Source organism: Nycticebus coucang, chromosome 16 (genome assembly GCF_027406575.1).
Source record: "Nycticebus coucang isolate mNycCou1 chromosome 16, mNycCou1.pri, whole genome shotgun sequence".
NCBI classification, from domain to species: Eukaryota; Metazoa; Chordata; class Mammalia; order Primates; family Lorisidae; genus Nycticebus; species Nycticebus coucang.
In genome coordinates this window covers 16,555,028-16,566,223 of record NC_069795.1, presented here as the reverse complement: position 1 = coordinate 16,566,223, position 11,196 = coordinate 16,555,028, and the positions used below count along the sequence as shown (strand labels likewise).

The window sequence follows — 11,196 nt, the reverse complement described above, 5'->3', positions numbered from 1 at the left end:
ACCTTGAGCCACCCCACCACTGTAACACCCCCAAAGTGAAATGATTAGTAATAAAACTTTAGCAGATGCTTGAAGGTGGCCCCTGAAAAGATAAGTTCACAACCTAACACCTGAAACCTGTGACCATGACCTTATTTGGAAAAAGGGTCTCTGTCGGAGTAATTTAGCTAAGGGTCTTGGAACCAGATTATCTTGGACTATCCATCTGGGCCCTAAATCCAAAGATAAGTGTCCTTCTAAGAGACACAGAAAAGAAGAGATGACGCAGGGAGAAGGCAGGGAAGGCCACGTGAAGCAGCAGCAGAAGCTGGAGGTGAGGCACAAGGAGCCACCAGAAGCTGCAGAGGGAAGGAAGGAATCTCACATTTCTGGCCGCCATAACTTTGAGAATAAACTTTCACTGTGTTGAGCCCTCATTTTATGGTAATTTGTTACAGCAGCCTCAGGAAACTAATAGAGTTTATTCTTTCTTCCTTTTCAGTAGACTCCTTCAGAAAATAAAAATAGTATATTTGGAAATGACTCAGACACTTAAAGTTTAAAAAAAACCAACATACATAAGAAAAACAAAAATAAAAAAGCATACATGTAAATTCATTGTTCTGTCATGGTTGTGATCTAGGCAACAACAGACACATTTCACTTTCTGGCCACTGTGTTCCATGGCATTTTAGATATCAAAATTTTCATTTCAGACATTTTTCTCTGAAAAATACCTAGGCTAAAAAAATTGGTCAACTAAAATTCTCTTCTCTAAGGTAGAACATGAAGCAACAAGAATTTGGCCTAAATATAGATATGTGATCATCGGAATAACTCCACTGTCAGATCCAGTTGGGACAACAGAGTAAATGCAACAGGAACGCTCATGGGCTGCCCGTCCCGGGAGGTATGTGGAAGATATGTGAACCCTGAGAACAACAATGTCATTACAATTGAATGGAGACATTAATAAAAATGTTGTTCAGATCAGCAGATGATCTTGTCACAGATATTTGAGAATCTGCGGGAAGAAAATGTACAAATAATCAAAGGCAGCAAATTCCCTTCAGGACATGTGGAATCCGCACATTGTATCACGGTTGGGTTTCACTGAATAATGCATGAAGACGTCTGGTTTGAATTACTCACTGACGGCAAGCAACCACTGAGAAACAATGGGATTTGGCCAACAGGAGCCTCTGTTTCTCGCCTGACTCTATGGTGGCTGTTCCCTGGCCCCGCAAAAGGGAATGAGGGGTTCCAGGTAATGTGAAACTCCAATAAGAAGTGCGGATTCTGTGGTATGCTCACGGATGGTTCCATTAAATGTGCTGATAGAATTCTAAGAGCCTAAGAGTCTGCAAATGGGTGCCACTGAAGTCCCCACCTGGCCAGAGCACTTTCATGTGTCAAAGATTTAGGTTCTGCCATTTTTCTTAACAAATATATCCAAATATAACACTACATAAAATTTTAAAATAAAATTGTAAGGTCCAAGGCATCTTTGGGCAGAGAATTATCAACGTCCCTGTGAGGACAAAGGGCTGTCTTTGTTGAATCTAGTCTATTACTTTTTGTTCACGTTGTTTTCAAAATGTTTTAGATACGCTGAGAAAGAAGGAACACAAGAGAGCTACTCCGATAACAATGGCTCTTACCTATAAATCCATGAAGAGTAATGTCGATTTCCTCCCTTAAAAGATGAGAAATCTAAAGCTCAGAATATTTGAGAAACTTGCCCTAATGTCACACAGCCAATAAATAAGGTCTTTGTCTCCCAGAGCCTGTACTATTTCCTGCTTGATGTCAAAACATACCCTACTAAGGACCTCAAAAATCTTTCTCATCAGGTGCCCCTAGCCAAGTGCCTCCCCTCTCCAGTTCCAGCTACTTGTGCTGGAAGTTTGGAAATTTCAGGGACCGATAACTTGGATTCCAAGATGTTGGGTTCCCTCTTCACCTTTACCTTTTCATCTGTACCACCTAGTGTGCATTAAGTATTTACTGAATGAACAGGTAAAAGGTACAGAAAAAGAGGAAGGGCTTGGGAAAAATAATATAGAACATTTCAGAAGTATTTGTCATTTCCATATGTAAATATCAATCATGAATAAACATGTTGATACATATGTAAAACACATTAAAAGAAACCCATGTATTCAGTAAGTGTAAACTATTTGCAGTGTGAGTTTGAGGCAAACTTTTTTTTTTTTTTTTTTTTTTATTGTTGGGGATTCATTGAGGGTACAATAAGCCAGTTACACTGATTGCAGTTGTTAGGTAAAGTCCCTCTTGCAATCATGTCTTGCCCCCATAAAGTGTGACACACACTAAGGCCCCACCCCCCTCCCTCCATCCCTCTTTCTGCTTCCCCCCCATAAACTTAATTGTCATTAATTGTCCTCATATCAAGATTGAGTACATAGGATTCATGCTTCTCCATTCTTGTGATGCTTTACTAAGAATAATGTCTTCCACTTCCATCCAGGTTAATACGAAGGATGTAAAGTCTCCATTTTTTTTAATGGCTGAATAGTATTCCATGGTATACATATACCACAGCTTGTTAATCCATTCCTGGGTTGGTGGCTGATCAAGAAGAAATTTCATTTAGCATTTTATAATGTTTTGGTGTGTGACCAAACTCCAGAGTCTAAGTAGAAACTAAATTAAGGGATGTGTGGTCACTCATTTCTTTTTTTTTTTGCAGTTTTTGGCCAGGGCTGGGTTTGAACCTGCCACCTCCAGCATATGGGGCTAGAGCCCTACTCCTTTGAGCCACAGGCACTGCCCTCTTTTTTCTTTTTGATCCCCTCCTTATGCTTTTTGGGAGTGAAGGCAGAAAAACAATGGTAGCGCCAGAGCTGCCAATGGATAAATAGTAGTATTAATAGCAGCAGTGGGGTCACAGCAGGCATCGTGCCTCTAGTAGTAAAAGCTATAGGAATAGCTCAAAGTCAGCCCATGATGGATGAGTGCCAGGGACTGTGCTAAGGACACAAATCCTCATCGCCACGCTCATTGACACTGTTCTTGGAGCAATTACATCTTCTCCAACAAAAGGCATCTCTGCTCTTCACCCAGGAAGTTGAGATGTCTGGGCCTTCCTGAGGATCTCTCAAGATCTGTCTGCCTGCTGGAACCCCCATTTGAGCAAGTCCTAAGATTATAAAGAAAACACTGAACTTGTGGTCTTCAAACTACATTATACACACCACAGAGATTTCCAAATTCCACAACACCTAGGGTTGGCAGGGCAGGAGGGAAGGCCAAGAACTTGGGTTCCAAGATGCAAACCCTCTTCACCCAGGGTACTTCTGCTGTGATGTTTTTCTGCCTCGACTTCCCCGCATCATCACTTCATTCTGAAAACTTTGGGCTCCCAGTTTTCAAAAGACTGCGAAAGCCAAGGCACTAAACTTGGTTCCCCTGAGTAAAGCAACAATTCTAAACCCTCTATAGTATGTCCACAGCACACCAATGTGTAATTCCTGAAGGTTTAGAAAGCCCTGTGAGCTTTTTAAAAATACTCCCATGTGAATATAAAACATTATACTTTCTTTGCTGTCTCATTCCTCTGTTCGTATATTTATTTGTACAAAACTGTCCTTACAGCTTGATTTTGATAAGGTATAAAGTTTGGCATGGCCAAATCTGGAATATCATTTATCGTTCCCTTCTCTGTGTGGGTTAGTGATGAGAAGGCCCACCTTCAGGCAAAGAAACCGACCCACGATAATAGCATTTGCCAAGAACACTCAAGTCTAGCAGTATGCACTCTGAGATCACAGTGTAGCTTTGCAATCCTGTTTCACACACATGATGCTGCACTTTATGTGCAATAATACTTTCCAAGACAGGGAAACTCCTAAGAGCTGTACTCAGGGGTCCAGAATGAAAATGGGTTGGGAAATCAAAACACTGTCACCATGATTAAGTCATCTGCCTCCTGCTTCCAAGTGGGCCCTTTGTTTTAAAGCAGTGATGCTTATATAAACACCAGACTGATTCGTCTCCTGCTTACATACCTATGAAATTCTCTAACTATACAACGTTGGGTTGCTCAGCATTGTAAAAAAAACTAACCCAATCACTAAAAAGTCCACTTAAAACAAAACCTTAATATAATCTTTTTTTTTAATATAGTAGAGGCAGAGAGAGGACACAAAAGCTCTGCGTTCGGAACCCTCCCAGACCATCCTTTATGTGCCTCCGTATTTGGCTGGTCCCAGTCTGTACCCTATATAATAAAACTAGAATCATAAATGTATATAATTTGTATGTTTACATATTTGTAATATATATCATAAATGTATTTGTCTTTATCATAAGTATGTGTGTGTGTACTCTATCTATATAAGAGATCTGATAGTTAAGCTCCCGAACTCATCCTAGAAAAAGTGCTAGAAAAAAAAGTGCATCCTAGAAAAATACATCATTGCTGAATATTACTACAGTCACCAGATGGCCAAGGGGAGTAGGACAAAGGTGTACTGTAGTGATCTTCAGCAATGAGGTATGTAGCACTTTCTTGAGGGTGAATTCGCAAACTTAATTGTCCAATCTTAGTAGAAGATTGCAAGACCTCTAAGGATTGGTTAAGCCCCAAATAGTCACTGTATTTTTTAAAAGAGCTCGTTTTCAATATATGGAGTGATAATGTTAATTCCTGAGTAAACACTCTCTTAGGAAAGGCCAATTTTCAATTATTTCAAGGAGCTCCTGTTATTTGGTAATAATCTCAGATTTCAAAGGTAGTCAAAAGAAAAGCAGAATAACCTATGGGCCCATGATGGAGTCAACAACCTTTCTACTCATCTCAAAAAATAAAGCAGGATAGTGAGAATGATAGAAGGAGTACACAGACAGGTGTCTGTGGGGCAGGACGGGGTACCAGGGTTGGGGGGGACAGGTGCAAGGAAAGAGGAACAGAATGTGCTACGGGAGAAAAGGGGGCACCAGCTCCACACCTGTGCCTAAGGTCAGCTCTGCCAACAGTGCTCTGAGCACATGACATGCTCTCTAAACAGTCATTCCCCAACTACACAGAGGGCACAGTACTGAGTAGGAAATAGTTGGTTAAAAAAAAATCTGATCAAAGTGTTAACCTCAGTCCCTCAAGTGCATCAGTCAGGATTGTTCAGAGAAACAGAACAAAAAGGATATATATAGTAGTATTTATTTTAAGGTATTGACTCACTCAATTGTGGAGTAACACATCTGAAATAAATGGGGTAAGCCGGCAGGCTAGAAATTCAGGTAGAAGCTCTCTTAAGCCTAAAATCTGTACAGCAGGCCAGGCAGGCTGGAAACTCGGGCATGATTTCTATGTTATAATCTCTCTCTCTCTCTCTTTTTTTTGTAGACACTTGCTCTGTCACTCAGGCTGGAATGCAGTAGTGTCATCATAGCTCACTAAAACCTCAAACTCCTGGGCTCAAGTGATCCTCCTACCTCAGCTTCCCTATTAGCTAGGATGACAGGCCCTGTTAATATTTTCTATTTTTAGTACAGAGAGGTCTTGTTCTTGCTTAGGCTGGGCTTGAGCTCTGGGCCTTAAACAATCCTCCTGCCTCAGCCTCCCAGACTGCTAGGATTACAAGCATGAGCCGCAGTGCCCAGCCCTACAATCTTGAGGCAGAATTGCTTCTCTAGGAAACCTTGGTCTTTGCTTGTAAGGCCTTCAACTGATTGGATGAGGCCCACCCTCGTTATGGAGGGTAATCTGCTTTACTTAAGGTCAACTATTTATAAATTTTAATTAAATCTAATAAAATGACTTTACAGCAACATCTACATTAGCATTTAACCAAACAACTAGGCACCATAGTCTAGCCAAGTTGACATATAGCCAAATAATCAAACTCTATTCTCTTCTCAATTTTCTACTGCTATAAATTAGCTTCCTCCAGAAAAAAAAAAAAAAAAAAGTTTTTTTTTTTGAGACAAGGTCTCACTGTATTGCCCAGGCTAGAGTATAGCAGTGTCATCATAACTCACTGCAAATTCAATCTACTGACTTCAAGTGATCCTTCCGCCTCAGCCTCCCAAACTGCTATTAACACAAAGCTGCTTCCATAGTACTTTATGTTCTAAACTAAAGCTATCGGGGCATTAAAATGAAAAATTACCCTTATTAAGAAAAATATTCTCTCTTGCTAGATGTTGCTTTGGGACACAGGGCTGATCTCAAAAATTAAAGCACTACAACCTTAAACTTCCTGCCACAGGAAGAGACACAGAAGTTAAAGAAACTAGAAGGACCCAAAATAAAGCTAAATGTTTACAGGGACTTAGCATATGATGAAGATGGCATATCAAGCAGCAGGGGGAAGGTCCTATTCAGTAAATAATTTTGTGTCAACTGGTTAGCCAACTAGAGAGAATAAAATAAAATGAAATGAAATTAGATCCATACCACACATATTATATCAGGACAAATTACAAATGAATCAAAGATTTTTATATTAAAAAGTAAAACTACAAATGTATATTTTTAAAAAAGAGAGAGATAACATCTTTATAATTTTGGCATTATAAAGGAATTCCTTTATAATTTTAAATAAGGATCTTTCTAATTATACTTTAAAAACAATAAACCATAAAATAAAAAATGATAATAGGGTGACAAAAAACTTCTATATGGACAGAAATATCGAAAAGCAAAAAGGGGGGAAATATTTGAAATTTTTATCACAAAAGACTAATCTACTTAATATATAAAGATCTCCTTGAAATCAGTAAGAAAAAGACCAACATGATATAGGTAAAGGATATGAGCAGACAAGTCAAACAAAAAGCATAATATTAAGTTGAATCATGTGAAATTGCAGTTTCTGTATGTCACGAAATGTTTGAAATGACAATTTCTTACTGTTCAAACTAATAACATAAACATGTGAAAGGATGTTCTATAATACTCATAATAAAAGAAATGCAGATCAGAACATCACTATGGGACTGGCAAAAATAAAGTTTGGATACCCACTATTTTGGTGAATAGTGGGAAACAGAGACTCACACACATTATTGGTATGAATTAATATGTCTTTGGGGCCAATCTGGCATATCTTTTCAAATTACAAATATACATAACCTTTGGCTAAGCAATTCTACTTTGGAAAATTTATTCTATACTGACACACGAGCAAAATAATGAATGTACAATGTCGCTTATTTCAGCCCTGATTATAACAGCAAAATACGAAAAATTAAACCACACGTCTAGCAACAGGGACCAGTTAAATACACAATGGGGCACTGACAAAACGCCTTTCTACATAGCTTGTAAAAAAAAAAAAAAAAAAAGAGGACATTTCTTATGTAAAGATATGTTAAGCTCTCCAAAAAATATTAAGTGGAAAATTAAGTACAAGAATAGTGTGTGTGATGTGTTACTTTTGTGTAAAAGAAGGAAGAGAGGGAAGACTCTACATTCATATTTCTTTTGTATTCACAAAGAAACTCTGAAAGGATACAGCTAAAAAACTAATGTTACCAGGAGAGGTATGGCTGAAACTTGATGAGTGGGGACAGAGATGGAAAAAACATTTTTTGTCAATTTTTCCATAATTTTATCATTTTCAACCAGCATTACCTATTCAAAAAACTTTAAAATAAGTTAGTTCTATGACTGATTAATAAAGAATTTGGAACAACGTTGCCATGTGTCATTTATACATGGGGTCATCTACATAATTTGTGGGGCCTAGTGAACATGAAAATATGAGGCCTCTTGTTAAAAAAATGTGTTTAAGAATTTCAAGATGGGCTTGGTGCTTGTAGCATGGTGGTTATGGCGCCAGCCACATACACAAGGCTGGTGGGTTCAAACCCGTCCCAGGCCTGCTTAACAACAGTGACAACTGCAACAAAAAATAGCCAGGTGTTGTGGCAGGCGCCTGTAGTCCCAGCTACTTGGGAGGCTGAGGCAAGAGAATTGCTTAAGTCCAAGAGTTTGAGGTTGCTGTGAGCTGTGATGCCACAGCACTCGACCAAGGACAACAGAGTGAGATTCTGTCTCAAAAAAAAAAAAAGAATTTCAAGATGAGGGCCGGGTGCGGTGGCTCATGCCTATAATCCTAGCACTCTGGGAGGCTGAGATGGGTGGATTGCCTGAGCTCACAAGTTTGAGACCAGCCTGAGACAAAGAAAGACCTCATCTCTAAAAATAGGCACTATGGTTTGTACAAAATGCCTTTCTACACAGCTTGTAAAAAAGAGGGAGGCTGAGGCAAGAGAATTGCTTGAGCCCAAGAGTTTGAGGTTTCTATGAGCTGTGACGCCACAGTACTCTACCGTGGGTGACAAAGTAAGACTGTCTCAAAAAATAAATTTTTTTTCAAGATGACAGTAGCAGAGTATTAAACAATCACAGGGCCCTTCTAAGCCTGGGTCACACTTTCATGAAGTTGGCCTTGGTTGTACACACGATTATGCTCATGAGAATGTATGGTTGGAAATACCAGTGTAGTTCCCAAACTAAAGCAACTTCCTTCTCAAAAATCTAGGCAACAGAAGTTTTAGAAAAATTCATATTAATTTCTCTCAATTTCTCACATGGTTCGTGTTTCTTAGTTCCTAAGTAATTAACCTGAGTATACAGTGATTAACATTCACAACCTAAATTCTGCACTTCGCGTCTAATTTGTCATTATCCAAAGTGATATAACCTTTATAAATGGCATTTGTAAACATAGTCATTTTTTTTGAAGTAATAAAGTTATCACTTTACTGCATTCAATTAAGTTGTGAAACTCAAATAAATCCTGGAGCCCAAAGTTATCCAATCTCAGCCTAGCACTGCAGTCAAAAAATCACAGTTTAGCAGCCAAAAGATAATGAAAGGAACTTCTAAGTTCCAGGCTCTTAAGGAAATGCCAAAAAAGGAAATACATTCTTAAGGCACAGGAAAATATCTTTAGAATCCCCCCCTCATTACTGTTGCTATCAGACTCCTCCAAATAGATGAAAGATTCCCCAAACTCTCCTTAGCTATTACTCCTCCCCTCCACCCACACAGAATTTCCATTTCTTACCCTTTTATTTCTACCTTCATTACTCATCCCTCTTCTCACATGTTGAAACGTCAATCACCCATTCCCATTACCTGGATACCCCAAGTATCGTAATTGTCTGACTAATATGTGTGTTGTGTGAGGGCTTCTCGAGCGGTCGGCAGTGCAGGTGCAGAGCCCGCTATTGAAATGGTATGGAGCAAGGAATGACTACAAGCTCTGAGTGGCAAGTAGTGACAAACTTTATTTTCTGCTGGCTTAAATAGCCAACTGGTCACGTACCCTCTATTAAACTATAATCTTTTTCAAAAAACAAAAAATACATCACAAGACATCATAAATGTTTTCTTGGATTAACTGATACTCTTTTTTTCTATATCTTACGTACAATTGACATAAAACTTCTTACGTCTTTCCTGACCCATAAACATTTGTTCTTCTTAGGGGAACTGTTGAATATCTTTCCAGTCTCAAAATGCCTTATGCCATCCGGAGATGCATAGAATTCTTATTTTATCAGAGCACAGCCCGGAGGTTCCATTAGCTTACCACATGTATGTTTTTTCCATGCATCGGTCTCCTGACCATGTCACCAGTTCTGAAGTATTATCTTCAAGGCACTAGGCTTAATGGTAGCTGTGTTCTCTGATGCCGGGTTGTTATGCCCAAAAGCGATCAGGCTTAACAGCTTTGTTTGTGTGAGTTCAGCCTGGCCTCTATGGAACAGGGCCTGTCAAACACAGAAGCTGCTCTCTGCAAAACGGCTTTTCTCTTTTAGACACTGAGACACATAGGATTTCATCCTATATATGTGTGAATGGTGAGGGCTGGACTGGGGGATAAGAGCTGCGGGGCAATGCCAGAATTGTCTTTCATTGGCAAGAGAAGGGGAAGAAGTTATCTATCCTCACAAATAATAATTTTTATCACTTCTATAGTTGCAATTATCAACTTTGTGCTCTTAGTAGTTCTCCCATAATGACCAGAGCGTATTCCTTAAGAAAAGTCACAACTAAAGATCATTCTGGAATGAAGAAATTTAGCAAAACACAATTAAGTACTCTATCGATGTCTAAAAAATGAAGTCAACATTCTAAATGATCTTGTTAAATTGACACATGGTATCTATTAGCTTTGTCTCTAAAATATAAATGTTACCTTTTTATGAACCAGGTTTTTTTTCCCCTATATTCTTCAGAATCATAAGGCTCAGATAAATTTACTTGATTTTCTGTGCACTTCAAACCACCCCAGGAGTTACTATCTGATCCATTGGTAACATTTAAGTTTAGCGAGAGGTGCTCCACTAAAAAAAAAAAAAAAAAAAGCACAAAACAAGACTTGAACATTTTGTAATTCAAAATAAAGATAAGAACAGCCAGATTTTTTTTTCAGCTGCCAACAGAAAAATTCCAGTAATAAGTTTGAATATGTCATATAATTAAATGTTGAAATCATTTTTAAAGGTAAAATGCACTCCCTTTGGTGAAGGGATCATGGCCTTTGGTAGGCTGATGGACCATAAACCAATAAGCCTATCCAAACATTTTATCACTCAGAACCCTTGGCTATATGGAGTCAGACAGACACTGGAAAAATAGCTCTGTGATGCTGTTCAACTCTGACCACGTTACATGAGCATATTTCTTTCATCCTGCATATATAAAGGAAGGGGTGGGGGAGAAAACTAGCATTTACTGAGTGCCAATGACACTACATGTCCTATTCTAGGCAGTTTGCATACCATTTGTAATTCGTGTAACTCAAAGCACCCTGAGGACTTATTAAGCAAACAGAAACCTGGGTTATTAAATATACAGATTCCCAAGCCCTTGCCTCTGAGAATTCTGACTCAGCAGGCTGTTGGAACTCAGGGATCTGTATTTTTAACAACAACAACAAAAAGTACTCTTCAGTGCAATTTTGTGAGACGATTTTCACTGTTCCTGTGCTGCAGAAGCATTGAGAATTAGAAAATTTGTCAGGCCACCCAGATGATGATATAAGGTAGAATTGAGTATTCAGTTTCTAATAAGTTGGCTGCAAAGCCAAATTTATGACTGGGCCACAACACAGACCAGTGAAACTCCACTTATGCCTTGTGCCTGAAACAGTGGCTTCAGGGTCTCATCTGTAGCAGCTCCTTACTGTCTGCTTCCCTTCCCACCACTTGCTCTTAAAACCAGGACCATGCTGT

The 11,196-nt window shown here is 38.9% G+C and overlaps 1 pseudogene; it reads left to right on the top strand.

The window, feature by feature from the left end:
• Positions 1 to 259: 259 nt before the first annotated feature.
• LOC128567382 (complement component 1 Q subcomponent-binding protein, mitochondrial-like) overlaps positions 260 to 11,196 on the top strand; it is a 31,764-nt pseudogene continuing 20,827 nt past the window's right edge.